Genomic DNA, 17,323 nt, shown 5'->3' on the forward strand with positions numbered 1-17,323 from the left:
TTAACTTCCTTACCATTCTGATATGCTTTTTTTCACTCCCTCTCCTCACCTATTTAAAACTCAACAAAGCTACAGGCAACACCACTATCGGCGTATTGCTCGACATCAAGGGAGCGTTCGATAACGTGACTCAAGAGTCCATGTTATACGCCGTGAAGTCAGAGTAGTTGGTCGTATGTATCACTGTATCTTGGGCTACCTCACTGATAAGTCAGTCTACATGTCCACAAATTAAGGTGAAACAGCACCACGCTCTATGCTTCGAGGAGTTTCCAAGGGTCTTGTTCCAAGGCCAACCTTATTCAACGTCTCTCATTGGAGTGTATAAGTACATCTCTGCATGGGTTGACATCTCTCTACATGTAGAGGACATTTGTTTATAGTACAGTATTCGCAACAGACCTGTCTTACGAGCAATAGTACAGAAAGATCTCAAGTCAATAAAAAAATTCTTATTAGCGCGAGGTCTGACGATGTAACCAGAAAAATGTCCCACCGCTGCTTTTACGAGGCGTGATGTCTCGCGCTGTACGTTAAAGATGCGTCATTCTCCCATTTTGTGAGCTCCGAGTCATAAGTTTCTTGGAGTGAGAATCGACAGGTTAATAACGTGAACGCACCACGTGCGAATAATAAATGGAAAAGTAGCGTCACTGCGCGAGCATCTTCAGCTTGTTATCAAGCTATACCAGGGGTGCTCTGTTGCCCTGCTGCGAACGTATGCGGCTCTCTGCCAAGGTCTTCTACAATACAGCCTTCCTGCGTTACTTATCATCCAACCTACAATCACTGACTGGAGCTCGAGCAAAGGCCCTGAGGGTGTGCCCTGGCCTATACCGAAAAATACATCAAGCATTGGAACCCCTGTCGAAAGCATACCCCCATCAGTTTCAGTGCTTCTGCAGCCGGAGTTTCTTCGAGTCCATTTGCGTCATGTCACCAGAGTGCCGGGTGATCCGCTTGTTTCAGACATCTGTCCTGTGGTGCGGAGCTTGCTTCCGCTGCATTATCAAAGCCTACGAAGGCATCGTAAAAAACTTCTTCGTGGTCAATAGCCCCTTTCATATGCCTGAGTTCAAGGACAAGAGGCACACATCTGGACCAGTACTAATGTATTTCACTCTACAGCCTATGGAAAGCAAAAGGGGTTCAGGTCATACTGACACTGACGGCTTTGTAACAACTACGTCTTCCGCCATTGTTGTCTTGATACCATCTGCCAATATCACCATCTTTGTCCCTCTTAGTAACCGCACTAAAACCAGTGAAATGACTGCACAATGGGCTGCTTTTATTTATATTGTAGACCAGACAGCTGAGTATTGGGTCATCTTAACCCACTCAAGAAAGGCGTTGCAGTCTCTGAAGTTTCCACGCACGCAAGACCAACTCGTCATGAACACCAAACATCTACGTAACAAAGCCTGTAACCTCCATCCCTCCATCACTGCAGGCTGATGGCACTGTCAAAACTAGAAATGATCACTCGAGAGAAATCGTCGAGGTACCTTTCTCGAAAACAAGACCCGGTGACACTCGTATCGGCACGCGCTTGGCACCTCCAGCAATCCCTCCGGAAAGACGTCACCAGTATGGGCCTCTTCACAAGGTCGATCCATCATGTGAATTCAGTATGCCACGAGACCTCAACAGACAACAAGAAAACTGCTTGCACCGCTTCAGATTAAATGTCAAATACACTTACGACTCTAGGAGTGAGATTTAAGTTTTCGACTCACCATCGCGCATTCAATATAACATGCCAGACAATCCAACTCATATTCTTTGTCAATTTAGGTTATACGCATCAAAGAGACAGTCTTTCAAGGCTGCCTTACACTTTCAAAGGGACTCCCGCTTTAAGTGACGCATATTCTGGACCTATGGCAAAGTAGCATCTGCACGTTACGCGCCACGAAAGCACTGCTAACTTTCTTGCATGCCACGAGACCAAACGAAACTTTGTAAGTAGTGTAGTCTACGTGTGCGTAGCTGTATGTGTTATGTGTTTATCAGTGTATATACCCCGATCATCACCTAGCACCTGGGGTAGCACGTCAAGTTAATAGGCAAACAATACCAGCCTTTCATTGAAATGTTTCTCTCTTTCTCTGACGTAATGTCCCAAAGAGAGGTTCAACTCGTCTGTTTCGCGGATAGTAGTAACAGCAAAGACTTTCTTGAACGGTGTCAATCTTCAATCACGAGCCTTTGCAATAACAAGACCGTAAGGTGACAAGATATGCCATTTTCGTTCTCTCCTTTGTATCGCTTGCTTTCTTGTATGAAGCTCTCTTTCTGTCAGTCCCCAACCTGCTTCCCCACGTAGAGAAGCAAGTCAGTGATCTACAAACGCCAGCTAAATTCTCTGTCTTTCAATGAAGAGTGCTTTCTTTTTTCGCGAAGCTTTTTGGCGCTTCTGAGAAACAGCTCAGTCGTGTCCTCTTTAACGAAAGGAGCGTGATATTCATGAGACCGACCGTATAATAACGTACGTTCTACCTGACATCTGCCATGTAAAGAAGGTTTCAGCTACATCATCCATCATATACGCATGAGTGGCTGACAGCGCACGAATCCCAAGCCCAAAAAACCTGTTATTGACAGGTGCAAGAAGGTGGCACTGTATACGTAAAGCAAGACGAGCGTCTCCTTTTCGCAAAGGGCTGAGGGCAATGTAATCACAGAATTGTCTCCAGATTATCAAATTTTCTTTGAGTTTTTAATGCTCTAGAACCGTACACCGAGGATCCGTTATAGGTTCTTGACGTTTGTTATCGCCGTCCATTCCATTAGGTTACAGCGTAAAGGTCAGCCTGACCCCTGTCCTCTTCGTGACACTGCTTCTCTAGCCGCAAGACGTAGTTCGGTGCCCCGCTGTGGTGGTGTAGTGGCAAGGTACTCGGCTGCTGACCCGCAGGTCACGGGTTCGAATCCCGGCTGCGGCGGCTGCATTTCCGATGGAGGCGGAAATGAAGGAGGCCCGTGTGCTCAGATTTGGGTGCACGTTAAAGAACCCCAGGTGGTCTAAATTTCCGGAGCCCTCCACTACGGCGTCTCTCATAACCATATGGTGGTTTTGGGACGTTAAACCACACATACCAACCTACAATTTTTTTTCATATAGTCGTCATTTTATAAATGTCAGAGGTACTTTACGCTTTATCTGACACTCAGCTAAATGGTTGATTGCCTCATTTTTTGGTTGACAGCCTTTAATCAGGGGGTGTATCTAGGCAATGTGGTATCAGGTAGTATATAGGTGTTCTGTGGTATCAGGGCTTGTGTTTAGTTCCCGGGACAGCAAGGCATCGCTCGCTTTTGCGAGGTGGTTTACTTTCCTTAGTTTATTTGCTTATGTGCTGTTCACTTGCACGACATTTGAGAGCTGAAGTAGCTCTTACAGAATGTGTAAATAGCCGCTCCTGGACGAATGCGACACGCTAAGCAACGAGACGCTGTCCTTTACGGCTGCCAAAGCGATAATCTCAAGGCTGCCGTCACGCTGCAGCAATTTTCCGTGATTAGGCAACGTGAGTTTTTGAACTATTGCGCCGTTATGCTTGTGATATCACAATTTATTCATCTGCAAAGTTTTTGGTGTATTTTGCAAGTACGCTACTTGGCTATAAAACAACCCCGATTCCTCAATCTTTCCTGTGGTCTTCCTTTTCTCTCGCTCACGTAATTAGTGAGCCATATGCCACAATAAAATCGCGTACTTATAACAGCACGTAAAAGGTCAGCAATTATGAAAAAATTCAATTTCGCGACATGTAGAGCAAATCAACGACGTCACTGCCACTTCTGGTTGTGACGTCGTACTTTATATTTATTTATTTTTTTGTGTTACTTGTCCCTTCCACACGTAGGTGATCACGAGCCGCCAACTACTGGATACATGGGCTTTTATAGAAGTTACGCTAACAGTTTACATATGCCTTCACAAAACTGCGAAATAATATTTCGTCCATCCAGCCAAGAATGCGTAATTTAAAAATAAATAACGCATATATGGCTTGCAAATTCACTGTTGCTGAAGTTGATTGCTTACCAAATGGAACATTTAAGAACTTTTTAACAACATGCCTCTGTTCTCACTGAAAAAATGTTGACAAGGAACTGTGACATCATTAGACAAGTAAGACTAGACGTTTGGAGCAAACGGCGCCATATTAGTTTGTTAGTCAACATATTAGTTTTTAGCCATCAACGAACGCTATAGCTAGTATTAATAAATATTTGTGGATGCAGCATCTATACTTGGCGCCCACTGAATAAGTAACGGTGTCAGACTTCGAAATGCAGCATACAAAACTTATCTCTAGAATACTGGTCTGACATCCTGAGGTAGCATAAGGTATATCGTGAAGCTATACTTAATCAAAAAGATGGCCAACAGAAAACACTCATTTTACTGAAATTAGGTTAACAGATATACAGTATCAGCTCATGTTCGCTCGAGCATCAACGGAAACCATGGCATGCACTTACGTTTTGATAGCTTTATCATGTATGCTGAATAAATTCCACAATCACTTGTGCTGAAACATGTCGCACATGCAATCCGTGATGCGACGTTCGCGACACGCTTTTTCATTTGTCATGGTTCTCTTATTTATACGGAGCGTAAATACAATAAAAATGAACGTACCTTCAAAAACGATGGAAGCTCGTCGTTTGGAGAATCCGCAAATCCAAAGAGAACATATATCAACGCACATCAACGTGGCTACATCTTTCCCGCGAGCACACAAGAAAGGAAGTTGCGAGAGTGTCCTGTACGCAAGCTGATGTGTTTTTCCGCGAAGAATCTTGTGGGATTAGGCCTAACCGTTTGTCAGCGTTTCAGTCGCTCCACGGATATACATACTTGTCTTTGGGTCCTCCAATTTCCCAGGCAGCAAAGTATAGCTTCTTAACAGCTGCGTTCATAGCCACCGTGAATCCCAACAAAGGCACAAAACAAAGCAAAAGAGGGCTTGATCGGCGAGTGCGACCGCACACGCAAAATAGGCGAGCTTGACTAACATTGAAAAAACAACAGCTGCGCGGATGGATACAAATTCTGCGAAAATATCTTCGTGGGGATGTGAGATGATTATCGCTGCGAGTAAATTACGTAAAATTTGCCGGTTAACGGACTTATAAATCTTTGTGATTGCTGATGCAATGTCGGTGCTACGCGCCTTTATCCTTTGTGTGCGTTAAATTTTTTACCGATATGAGAGATGGTGTGCGCCGGCTCGAGTTCCAATTTCAATCAGCGGTGGTTTGCGCATTCCCATGCATGCATTGGTGAAATGGCGCACGATTTGCTGCTCAGCGAGAAAATGTTTTATATAGAGCGTCTTCTGGACGCCCGAAACAAGAGATATAATACGGCTTTTGTGGGACGTTATTAAAATGTCGGTATTTCTTTAGAATACAATAACCATTTTGACCTATCTCCTCAGAAGGCATTGCAGACGAAAATGCGCTTAAAAAGTGCGTTAAAAGTAACCAAGAACATATATAATACGGGGTTTTCAGGGACTCTTTCAAAACGTTGAAATTGGTTTAGAATTTGTTTTATCCCCTTTATCTCTAAAAGTGATGGTCTCTAGACCATGTGTGCTCCCTGGGTAGCAGTCCTCTAGGCCAATCAAAGGATTAATGGTGAAATTTGACAAAATGTCCACAATTACGCATCTCGGTAAGGATGTTACCATGTACAACCAACTGATTTTTGTCAGCAGCTTTTTCAAGGTATGTTGTGCCCCATCTGACTGCGGCATCTAATTTCTGTGTGCATGCAGTTGTAAGCGACAACTTGTGGGGCATTACAGGAGTAACAACAACAACAATGTTACACTGCAAATGTCGCCGAAAGACGACAGTCTTGCGTATGGAGAGAGTGAACAAAACGTTTATTCTATGTTCTGTGCAAGAAAATCGGTGAATGGTATTCTGGAGGCGCTGCGTTGGAGTGCCTCGAGCGTGCAGCGGAGGCGAACGAGTGCATCAAGTCACGTCACACGTGAGACATGAGGGCTATCTGGCAGTTATCTTGAAAAACGAAGCACGCCACTCTAAGACAGGCGTGCGCGCCCGTCTCAGAGGTGATATTGTGTAGAAGGCAAGGCGTCGGGTAGGGGCCGCCACCGTGTCGTCTTAGCAAAGAGTTGGAAACACTTGCCTTTTCGTGCAACCATTGCATGGTCAGCGCAGCCAGATAAACGCTCCGGTCCTTAGAATTACTTATGTATGCATTTTCTAGTAAAAGATGCACATACAGAATATATACGTGTTGTTATGGTGCTTCAGATATGCACAATAATTGCTTTTTACTTGACAATCGCACAAGTATGAACGCTAAATTTTGAGCAACATTGGTGGGCGCTGCGGATGGGGTCGTCCGTTTGGGGTACCACCTGGTGCCGTCTAGAGCACCCGGTACCGTTAAGGGTGGACAAACAGACAGACACCAAAATTTTAGCGTGGAAGGTTCTCAAGCAAGACTGTCGTCTTAAAAAAAAAGGCAGCACTGTGGCTCGCCCGTAAAGATCTCTGATGGGATCGACAGTATGAATAAATAAATAAATAAATAAATAAATAAATAAATAAAATAAATATTGTTGCCTTTTAACTTCTGGAACAACTAGTCGTAAAGGGCTAACAAAACATATACGAATCCAGCGCGCCATTACAATTGAATAGTATACGAAGCCTGTTTGCGTATATAGATGCTATCGCATCAATGTTAAATATCATGTCGTAGTGAGGCTCTTCATATATCTGTACAAGTACTACGTTAAGTTGTGTGGCATCGGGTGGCATTTCGCTTTACTATACGAACCATTTGTTAAGGGTAAACAGTGACACGGCGCTCTTGTTCTTGTTTTTTTTTTTTTGCTCACTAACTGCATCCCCCAACCCCCGTATGACGCCCATACTGTCTCATAATTTTTAGCGATACCATTAAAGGGCCCGTTTTGTAGAAAGGGCTCGTTTTGAGCGAGAAACCAGCGTTGTCCGTGACCAAAAAAAATTGAGAAAGACGCAAACAAAATGAGTAACAAAAATATTTATTTCAAAAGAGGATGAAAACCACACGTTCCACGTGGCAAGTAGGTGTTCCACAAAGCCACACAAATGCTTGGAGCTGCTCCGAAAAAAAAAAGGAAAAGCTATACAAAAGTCATGCAGGGGGAGTAGGCTGTAAGGCCCCCGAGTTAATCAGTACAATTTCATCAGTGAATCCCAGGTTGCTAAGGTACTCTCTATCACCTGCTATCCCTAACCAGAGGAGTATAAGCCAAAAAATCACAAGGGGGAACACAAAAATAACAATGGTTCATTTTTTATAGAAATGTAATGGAATGAAAAAACTTTATTTCAGTCCTGCAGGACGCGCTCAGCGCGTAGCTGGCGTCTCCCACATAGGGACTGATAGGGAGTACCTGGCGGCCGCTTCGTGGGCCTGCTGGACGGCCCATTGCTGCTCGGCGAGAAGTGAGCTCCTGAGGGACCTCTCCCACTTGCTTGAGGTAGAGTCAGGAGGAGTTGTTCTACACTCCCAGAGCATGTGTGTGAGTGTCGATGTGTGTCCACATGATGGGCATGTGTCGCTGGGGTATGCATCGGGATAATAAACGTGAAACGTGGCAAGGTTTGGGTACGTGTGTGTCTGTAATAGGCGTAGGGTTAATGCCTGCGGTCGGTTAAGTTTCGGATGTGGGGGTGGAAAAATGCGGCATTCCAGCTAAAAGTGCTTTGTAATTTAATTGTACGTAATTGGTGCATCCCTATTGGTATCTAACCCAGCAAGATGAGGTTGCCCTGTGGCAGTGCGGTCGGTAAGTGCGCGCGCTGCATCATGGGCGATCTCATTGAGGTTAGATAGGGCACCCGGCACCTGGCCGAGATGGGCAGGGAACCAGATGACAGTGTGGTGCTTCAGGGCACTCGGGTCTGCATTGCGCAGGATACGTAACGCCTGATCGGAGATGACTCCGCGTTCGAAGGCTTTGATGGCCGGACTGGAGTCGCTGTAGATGAATTCCCGTTTGCTGTCGAGCATAGCTATAGCTATAGCTACTTGCTCCGCTACTTCGGGGTTTCGGGTGAGGATTGTGGCTGAGTTAAGAGTCTGCTGCGCGGATGATACCGCGACCGCGGCGAAGGCTTGGTTGTTGCGATAGGCAGATCGTATTTTTATACAAGTAAGAATTAAATCACGCTTTGAAACAAAATTTAAAAAGGAGTATGGTGTGCGATCTAAAGTCGTTGCATTGCTCTATTCGGTCTTCCTCAAACCAGTCGCACGACTTTTGCGGTATCCAGTCACACATAGCTGAGGGGCATACACAGGTACACACTAAAAATAATCTAGCTTTAAAAAAGTTGAATGCGTTATAGTTACCTGCAAAGTAACTCAAATATACGATGCTCTAAAGCTAAATCTCAAGTGGGGCTCTTGCAGGGGGTGTCCCCTCCAGCCTGAACACAAGGGTGGTCCGGACCCACCTGACTCCCCTCGAACCCTTCGATTTACACGAATGTCTCTAACTCTTCCCATCTAGGGCCCGGCAAACCTCCTGTAAGCACGCGTTGAATAGCACTGCGGAGGGTAGATCATGCCTCTCTGTCTTGCACCCTTCTTTATTGGGATTCTGCCGCTCTCTTTCTGGAGGTCTACAGGCAATGGATGTGGATCCGCTGTAGATTTTTTCTAGTGTGTTTCGTCGACACCCTGATTCCGCAGTGCCTCCATGACTGCTCATATCTCCACTGAATCAAGTTCATTCTCGTAACCTATGAAGGCTACGCATAGAGATTGGTTGTATTCCACGCATTTTTGTGTCACCTGATTGACAGTTTGAATGTGGTCTATTGGTGAGTCGCCTGTACGAAATTCTGCCTGGTACTTCGGTTGACTGAACTCCAATGTTGTATTGGTTCAGCATGGCGTAAAGGTAGAGCATGAGCCCCGCATGCAAGAGGTCCATGACTCGAATCCCGGTGCTGGGCAATTCCTAGCCGGATAAAAAAAGATACGTGCGATGGAATGGCATAAAAAGGCCTGGGATGCGTCCCGACCACAGCGGGTAATGTACTCCTCCACCAAAGCAGGATTGGCCACCCTGGTATGGCACTTGGCCTCTACCTGCCAAATGTATACACAAATTAACCCTCATCGTGTATATATGCGAATGCAAAATGGAAAATTTTCAGATGAGTGTGAAGGTGGAGAGGGGGAGCACCCCCTCCCCTTCTGGCTACGCCACTAGATTCTTACACCATGGCTACTGGTGGTGACTCCCCGATGATCCATTCAGCCGTTAAACATGCTTACAGCATACAATCACAATATATGTTAGAACATAAACGAGACTGTCACAAGGCTAGGCTATCAATTCTTAATGTAAAGGTGTTCTTCATTTGCGTAGTCATGTGACAGTCTTTGGGTCTCAGGGAGCAGGGTGCTCTCCTGAAAGCAGGAGAAAAGATAATAATTTGTATTACGCCAGCGTTTATCAGTGTATTGCGTGCACGCTACTTGTACACTATGAGGGCTTATGAACTGCATATTAATAAATATTTTGCATTAGGAGCATAAAGCGCACATTTTGCACTCCCTGGTGAAAGTAGCCTGCTAAAATCGTAAATCCCTGATTGATTGATTGATTGATTGATACGTGGGGTTTAACGTCCCCAAACTACCATATGATTATGAGAGACGCCGTAGTACGTGGAGGGCTCCGGAAATTTCGACCACCTGGGGTTCTTTAACGTGCACCTAAATCTAAGCACACGGGTACCAAGCATTTTCGCCTGCATCTAAAATGCAGCCACCACGGCCGGGATTCGGTCCCGCGACCTGCGGAACAGCAGCCGAGTGCCTTAGTCACTAGACCACCGCGGGAAGTGATGCCACAGTTGTCCGCCGCCATTACCACCGATGCTTGTAATCACTCCGTTCAAAATAAAATTTCAAAGAACGAAACAAGAAAAAAATATTGAGTGTGGAACGAGGTTTGAACTTAGGTCCCCATCGTGCCAGGCCAGTATTGTACCATTAAGCCACGCCGTTCTTGGTTTTTTTTTTTTTCATGGTATATACATTACAAATGTGCGTTAACGCACGTGGCTTATACAAGCTTTATGTCGGGAAGGAACCGCGTTAACATGTACGATATAACGTGGTAGAGGAGAAAACTAATGAACAGCTGCAAGTGTCACATCAATCGAAGTGTGTACCCAGATGTCACACAATATGAATTGCATGACGCGTAGGTCGTTGAATGCTTCCAGGTCATTACAAAGGGCTCAGCCATAATTTTTCATCGTCATCAGCCACCAACTCAGTTAATAGAGTAATCGCATGGTACCCATGCAAGCGAACGTGTATTATAGTAGCCCCCCAAAAATTTGCAACGGGTTCTAGAAGTGGCACTCTTCCAGCTTTCGTCGCGACTGTGCTGCGCTTTCCGCCCAGGCCTTGTGTTTTTCTGCTGTAGCGTGTCGAAGAGGATACCAAAGCATGTTTCATTTGTGCCTTTTGATTTCAACATTTCGGGGAAGAAAACAACGCCATATTTCACAACTTTATTCAATTTTGCTCAAGCGAAAAGCCCTCGAAGAAACGATATACATAAATAAGTCATTATTTTTACAGTTACATCACTCAATTAGCTTTTCGACAAACTGATGAGATGCTGGGGGAGGTGGTGAGAGCAAGCCCCTAGCGCAATATGCCATGTTCTTTCCTGGCGTACTGGCATATTGCTGGCTTTTGGGCAACATGGTGCGTTGTTTTGTGGGATATTGAAGTTATAGCTAGAAAATGGACCCTGCTGCGTCACTTGTCTTGTTCTTTTTTTTCTACCTACTACATGTATATTTTCGCACTTAAGCGCCAACCACTGGCACGCGTGTGCACGCGCCTACGCGTCAAAAGCGTCTAGTCGCGCCTGTGGAGGAAAAGGGCGCGCAACTACTGGCACGCGTCGACCGCGTTGACGCCCACGCGTTCAAGGTTGATGCACTATGTTGCTTGATCTTTTGGCTTAGAACTGTCCAAGTTCAGCACAAAACGGCACGTTCTCAACTGGAGCGGGAATGTATGCTTTAGAGGATATGAGAACACGTTAACAAGTTAATAGTGCTTCAACCACCACAGTTTAGACTATTTTAGAAGTAATTGACATTGCAGTGCCCAAAGTAACTACAGCGGTATGCACCAGAAATCAACATCGGTGCGTGCGCCGCTCCCGCGAATGAACATTCGCGTCTAGCATACTGTACGTCTATCATAAGCGTGTGCAGGGTTCTCCTTAAGGTGGGGGGGGGGGGGGCAAAAGTTTGTCACAGTGCTCCTCCCCAGGGCTGACTTAGCACGCCCTCCCTATCATGTAAATATACGGAGTTGACATTGAGCTCTCCCCCCCCCCCCTCCTCTTTGCGGTGAATGAGGCGTGGCTGCCCTCCTGATCAGGTTTACAAACCACCGGGTTTCTATACCTGCACTACCAAAGTTACTAACAATATCTTGCATATGCTGGTACCTTCAGTATATTTACACAACATATTTTATATCAGTCAACTTAATAATCACGCCTGCAACTTCATGATCTGACAGATTTAAGTCAGTCATAAGACTACAATTGAGGCCAGAGTAGCAGGCTTTCGGCTGATGTGTGTGTTCGAAATATCCTCTAATGCAACAAAGCACACCTGGTTCTTATTGATACAACTAATATTGGCCATAAAATAGGAACCAAATACTGCATAGAATGCCTTCGGGCATTTTCCATAGCCGAAATGTTCTCTAATGCAACTAACTGTGCCTGACACTTCATGATGTGACAGATATTGGTCATAATATTGCAACTGGCCCCTGTATGGAAGACTTCTGGGCGTTGTCTTTAGTCAAAGATTCTCTAAAACGACACCCAACTGTTCATGAAGTCACAGATATCGGTCATAATATTAGAACTGAAACCTTAATGCAAGACTTCTGGACGTTGTCTTTAGTCAAAGTATTCTCTAACACTACAAACGACACCCAACTCTTCATGAAGTCACAGATATCGTCATAATATTGGAACTGAACCCTGTATGGAAGACTGCTGGACGTTGTCTTTAGTCAAAGTATTCTCTAAAACAACAAACGACACCCAACTGTTCATGAAGTCACAAATAGCGGTCATAATATTGGAACTGAACCCTGTATGGAAGACTGCTGGACGTTGTCTTTAGTCAAAGTGTTCTCTAAAACAACAAACGACACCCAACTGTTCATGAAGTCACAAATAGTGGTCATAATATTAGAACTGAAACCTTAATGCAAGACTTCTGGACGTTGTCTTCAGTCAAAGTATTCTCTAAAACGACAGACGACACCCAACTGTTCATGAAGTCACATATATCGGTGATAATATTAGAACTGAAACCTTAATGCAAGCCTTCTGGATGTTGTCTTTAGTCAAACTATTCTCTAAAACGACAGACGACACCCAACTGTTCATGAAGCCACAGATATCGGTCATAATATTAGAACTGAAACCTTAATGCAAGACTTCTGGACGTTGTCTGTAGTCAAAGTATTCTCTAAAACGACAAATGACGCCAAACTCTTCATGAAGTCACAGATATCGGTCATAATACTGGAACTGAACCCTTCATGGAAGGCAGCCAAAATGTTCTCCTATGCAATAAAACACACCCGACACATCATGATGCAACAGATATTAGTGACCAGATCGGAACCGAGCACAGTGTGGAACACTTTCGGATGGTATATTTATTTATTTTCAAATACGGCTACTCACTGTGAGGCTACTGAAAAAGTGGCGTACATATATACAAAATGAAAGGATTTAAACAGTAATATTACATTAAGTGTGCCAAGGTAAACAAATATCACTACCCTCGTGTGCACCCCTGTAATAAATGAGAGAAGTAGGACATTATTATAATACAAGTGCCTCCAAAAAGTCAGACACACTGGTATTAAGAATCAAACCAAGTAGATCAATCCAGTGTTTGATAACTTTATTTGAACATGTTAGAGAGCTCTACAAATGACTTCTAAGCTGGGTGGTGATTGCGGATCAGTGCTGTGTTGAAGACTTCAGCACTTTGCTGGTAGTTTAAATATCCTTTAACATTTACAAAATGCATCTGACACTTCTTGATGAGACAGACATTGGTTTTGAGGTTACAGCCAAGCACTGTGGCTTTCACATGTCATCAATTGTCAAAATACCCTATAATGCAATAAAGCATGCCAAAATTTTTGATGGGACAGATACCGATCAAAGGATTGCACCAGAGCACCGTACAGAAGTTTTGGCAAGTTTTCCAACAGAACTAAACTGAATATGCTTAAGTGCATGCATATATATAATCCAAGTTAATGCATATACTAACGAACTGAACAGAAATGAAGGACTCCTTGCAAACACATACAAATATTCAATGTTCGGAACCATCGAATATCTTCAGCTCATTACAGTCTGGAGGAACAGATAAATACATGCACAGCTTTGAAAGGCCTCATAAGCCACATGAGGTACTTTTTGAATTTCTTCTATACAAAGTGCAGTACCATACTAGTGCACCTTCATTCATTCTGTGCATACATGTGGTGATCTTCTCTTCCAACAATCGTGTCATCGTGCAGCTGATTTCAAATCAGGTGCTTCTCACAAGGTTTTCAGTTATCTGTCCAGCTGTAAACAGAACGCCCGTTATGTTATAGTAAACTGTAAAACGACGGAGAAGCGCCATTGTATGCCTATAGCTATGAGTATCAGAATGAACTATAAATTAAGAATGTGTGTGTTAGAATGCCTCCAAACAACGTATGTGCTACTGAGCGTGGCAGAGAAGCAGAAGAAGCGAGAAGTGAAATAGCAGGCAATACCAGCAGCACTTAATCATGCATCTTTCTTTTTCGATCAGCACAGCAACGCACGCTCGAGTTTCTGTCTTGTACGTGAATGGAAATGAGACCGCTGACAGCTCAATGTGTCAGCGTCGCTGGTACCCGACACGAAGTCACATTTCACTGCTACCAACCAGTGCACGCTTGTTATTAGCTTGGCAACGCACGAAAACGATTAGCACCGAAGCCAACGAATGTTTCCGCGTCAAACAATTCGCGAATACACTTATATAAGTACGTACGTTTTCACATCACGGAAATGTGTTGGCTAGTGCGAGGTTCGCTTTCAGCGATGATGAATACTGATGTTGAAAACAAACACAGTGCAGATAAAAACTCCTCCGTATGAACTACGCGATATTTCGAGCGTCGTATGTGGTGTCTATGTTGCGACGGAAACTACCGTAGAGTTTTTTCAGCCGATGTGCCTCGCATGTGCTGGTTCATACGAACTAGATGGTAGAGGCCAGCGTTCGATGCAGATGACACCGATCTGAATTGCCTCCGTGGTAGGCGAGGGCTCACGCTCAAACCTTCGAACCTCCGAAGTCTGTTTACACTCGTTTTTAGCACAGACAGTCACATGTCAAAGCACAAGAACACCGACATGCTCCTTTCGCTCGGCCGACGATCGCACACGGGACCGGCGCTAGCATAGCCGGCCGGCATTCGCTGGATTTGTCGGCGTCGCTCGAACTCGGCACGAAACCGCGTCACGCTGGTAGCACTCGCAGTCGTTCGTCGTTTCGTTGTCGTTCTAGATTACGAAGCGGTCATTCAGGAACGTTTGGAGTAGTTTTCATGCTTGCTTTCAGCACTCGACTGTGCCTTTGAAGCGGCAGCCATTAGGCACAGCATTCGGAGTCATCGCGGCCTCTGGTTGGTTGGCGCCGCTGTACGCGTTGTGACGTAGCGTACGCGAGGCAAAATATCAAGCCCGGCTTGATCCCTCGCGCCTGCTCGCGTATGCCCCTCCAAAGCCGACGCCGAGAGGCGCATTTGACGCTTTTGACGCGTAGACGCGAGCATACGCGTGCCAGTGGTTGGCACTTTAATGTTCCCAAATCTATTCTCGGAGAAACCTAATACCATGATAACGCTAACGATGTTTCGTTGGATTCTTGCAACATCTCATTTCCGATAGTATGTGTCTTAAAAGAGACAAAGGAAGATGAAATAAGCCCCGTAACTGTCTGCATCATAGTGCGAAACCTCAACAGTAGTTCACTAGGGATGGGGGTAAGGAGGGATTAAAAGGATAGGAGTATAGGGATAGAGAGAAGGGCAGGGACAGAGAGACCCACATAAAGAAATAAGGAGAAAGTAGGAAAGATGTAGACGGTCGCAAAAGTCCGATGACGGGGCATTACTCAGCGAGAGCTCTTGTCAGTGTCAGGAGATGACGTAGGGTGAGCAAGTCAGCCAGAGCTGCGCTGTCTTCGGAGATCGCGGGGGCACAACCGGTCGGCACGAAATCCAGCGAGCGAGTAACATAACAATAATGACGATGGCGTTTTTTTTGTTCAGCGTTTTACCGAAAGATTTAGAAAGATCTCTTTGACATGGCCTAGAAGCCATTCGGCAGGGCCATGTCAGAAGTAGAATATAAACGGTAAATTGAGTGAACCAACGCGTAACGCAGCTCCCAATGAAGTTGTTGAGCGCATGCATCATTTCGTTTATGTGGCAAACTTGAGGGAACAAAACGCTAATCAGCTAACAGTCACAGTTTCGCAAGTTGAAAGGGCAGCACAACCAACAGGCAGACAAATCCTGACTTCTCCGCTCAAAGACAGTTGAGGCGTAAGAAGTGAACATCATATGAAGGTTCCAGACGCTGTCCAAGGTGTTTTGTGCGCTGTCCTCAACAAAAAAATTGGCAGCATATCCACGGAGTGAATGATGGAGAGTGGGGCGAAGCATTCGTCCGTCCATTCGTTCTTGCTTCCTTTCGTCTGTGCGACCGTCCATGCGTCCATCCGCCCGTCCGTGCGTGCGTCCGTTCCTGCGTTCTTCCATGCATCCGCCCTGCGTGCGTTCATGCGTCCATTCATGCATCTGATTGATTTGTGGGGTTTAACGTCCCAAAACCACCATATGATTATGAGAGACGCCGTAGTGGAGGGCTCCGGAAATTTTGACCACCTGGGGTTCTTTAACGTGCACCCAAATCTGAGCACACGGGCCTACACCATTTCCGCCTCCATCGGAAATGCAGCCGCCGCAGCCGGGATTCGAACCCGCGACCTGCGGGTCAGCAGCCGAGTACCTTAGCCACTAGACCACCGCGGCGGGGCCCATTCATGCATCTGTCTGTGTGTCCGTTCGTCCATCTATTCAACACTCTAAGTACCACCATCTCGCATCTTTTCATCATATATTCCCCATATAGAAACACCGCCATCCAGCGGACATTCCAAGGACTAAACGAGAGGTGGCACACGCACACTTTCTAACAGCTTGCGCTTCGGTCTACTTCCCACCTTTAACCACCACGAGTGCTTCGGGTCTACTTCCCACCTTTAACCACCACGAGTTCATGGTATATACTAGTTCACTGTATTCATGGCACTGCGGCCCAACACTCGCTAAACCTTTCTAAAACCAAGGAGGTTACGCCCAGCGAGTACGTAGCAACCTTTTCCTGGCAGATAGAGCTCAATGTACATGCCAATGGCTGCATTGGAAATGAGAGACAGGAGAATTCGGCTTTTACTTTCTTACGGCTTGCACTTCGTACCTACTTCCCACCTTTAACTACCTCGAGTTCATTCAAGGTATATACTAGTTCATTGTATTTATGGCACTGCGGCTCAACGCTCGCTAAAACTTTCTAAAACTAAGGTGGTTACACCCAGCGGGTATAACGTAGCAACCCTTTCCCTTCAGATAGTGCTCAATGTACATGCAATGGCTGCTAATGGGGATCGCAGCGTGCACGTTAACTAAAAGCCGAATGCTCCTGTCTCTCATACCCCATTATCAGCTATTGGCATGTACATTGAGCACTACTTTTTGTTGTTCAACGACGCACAGAAAGACTCTCTCACCGGCACCACCTTGGAGGTCAAAATGTTTGCAGGTGAAAGCGTAAGACTGGTTACATACTACGACCGGACGTGGGACGAACGGTGCCACTATAAGGAGCTTCGCCCCTAAAAAGTGAAAGCATCGCGTGAGTCGGTGACGCCATCGAGTCGGGTTTCTTGTAACCTTTGTTTTGGTGTCACGCGGCAGGGACCCCAGTATTGTGCGGCAATACTTGTGTGCAGTAACCAAGGGGACGAATTACAGCTCATGATTACTGAACTGGGCACGGAAAGCAGAAAAGTAGGTCTGAAAATGAATATGCATAAAACTAAAGTAACGTGCAACAGTCTCGGCAAAAAC

Source organism: Rhipicephalus microplus, chromosome X (assembly GCF_043290135.1).
Source record: "Rhipicephalus microplus isolate Deutch F79 chromosome X, USDA_Rmic, whole genome shotgun sequence".
NCBI classification, from domain to species: Eukaryota; Metazoa; Arthropoda; class Arachnida; order Ixodida; family Ixodidae; genus Rhipicephalus; species Rhipicephalus microplus.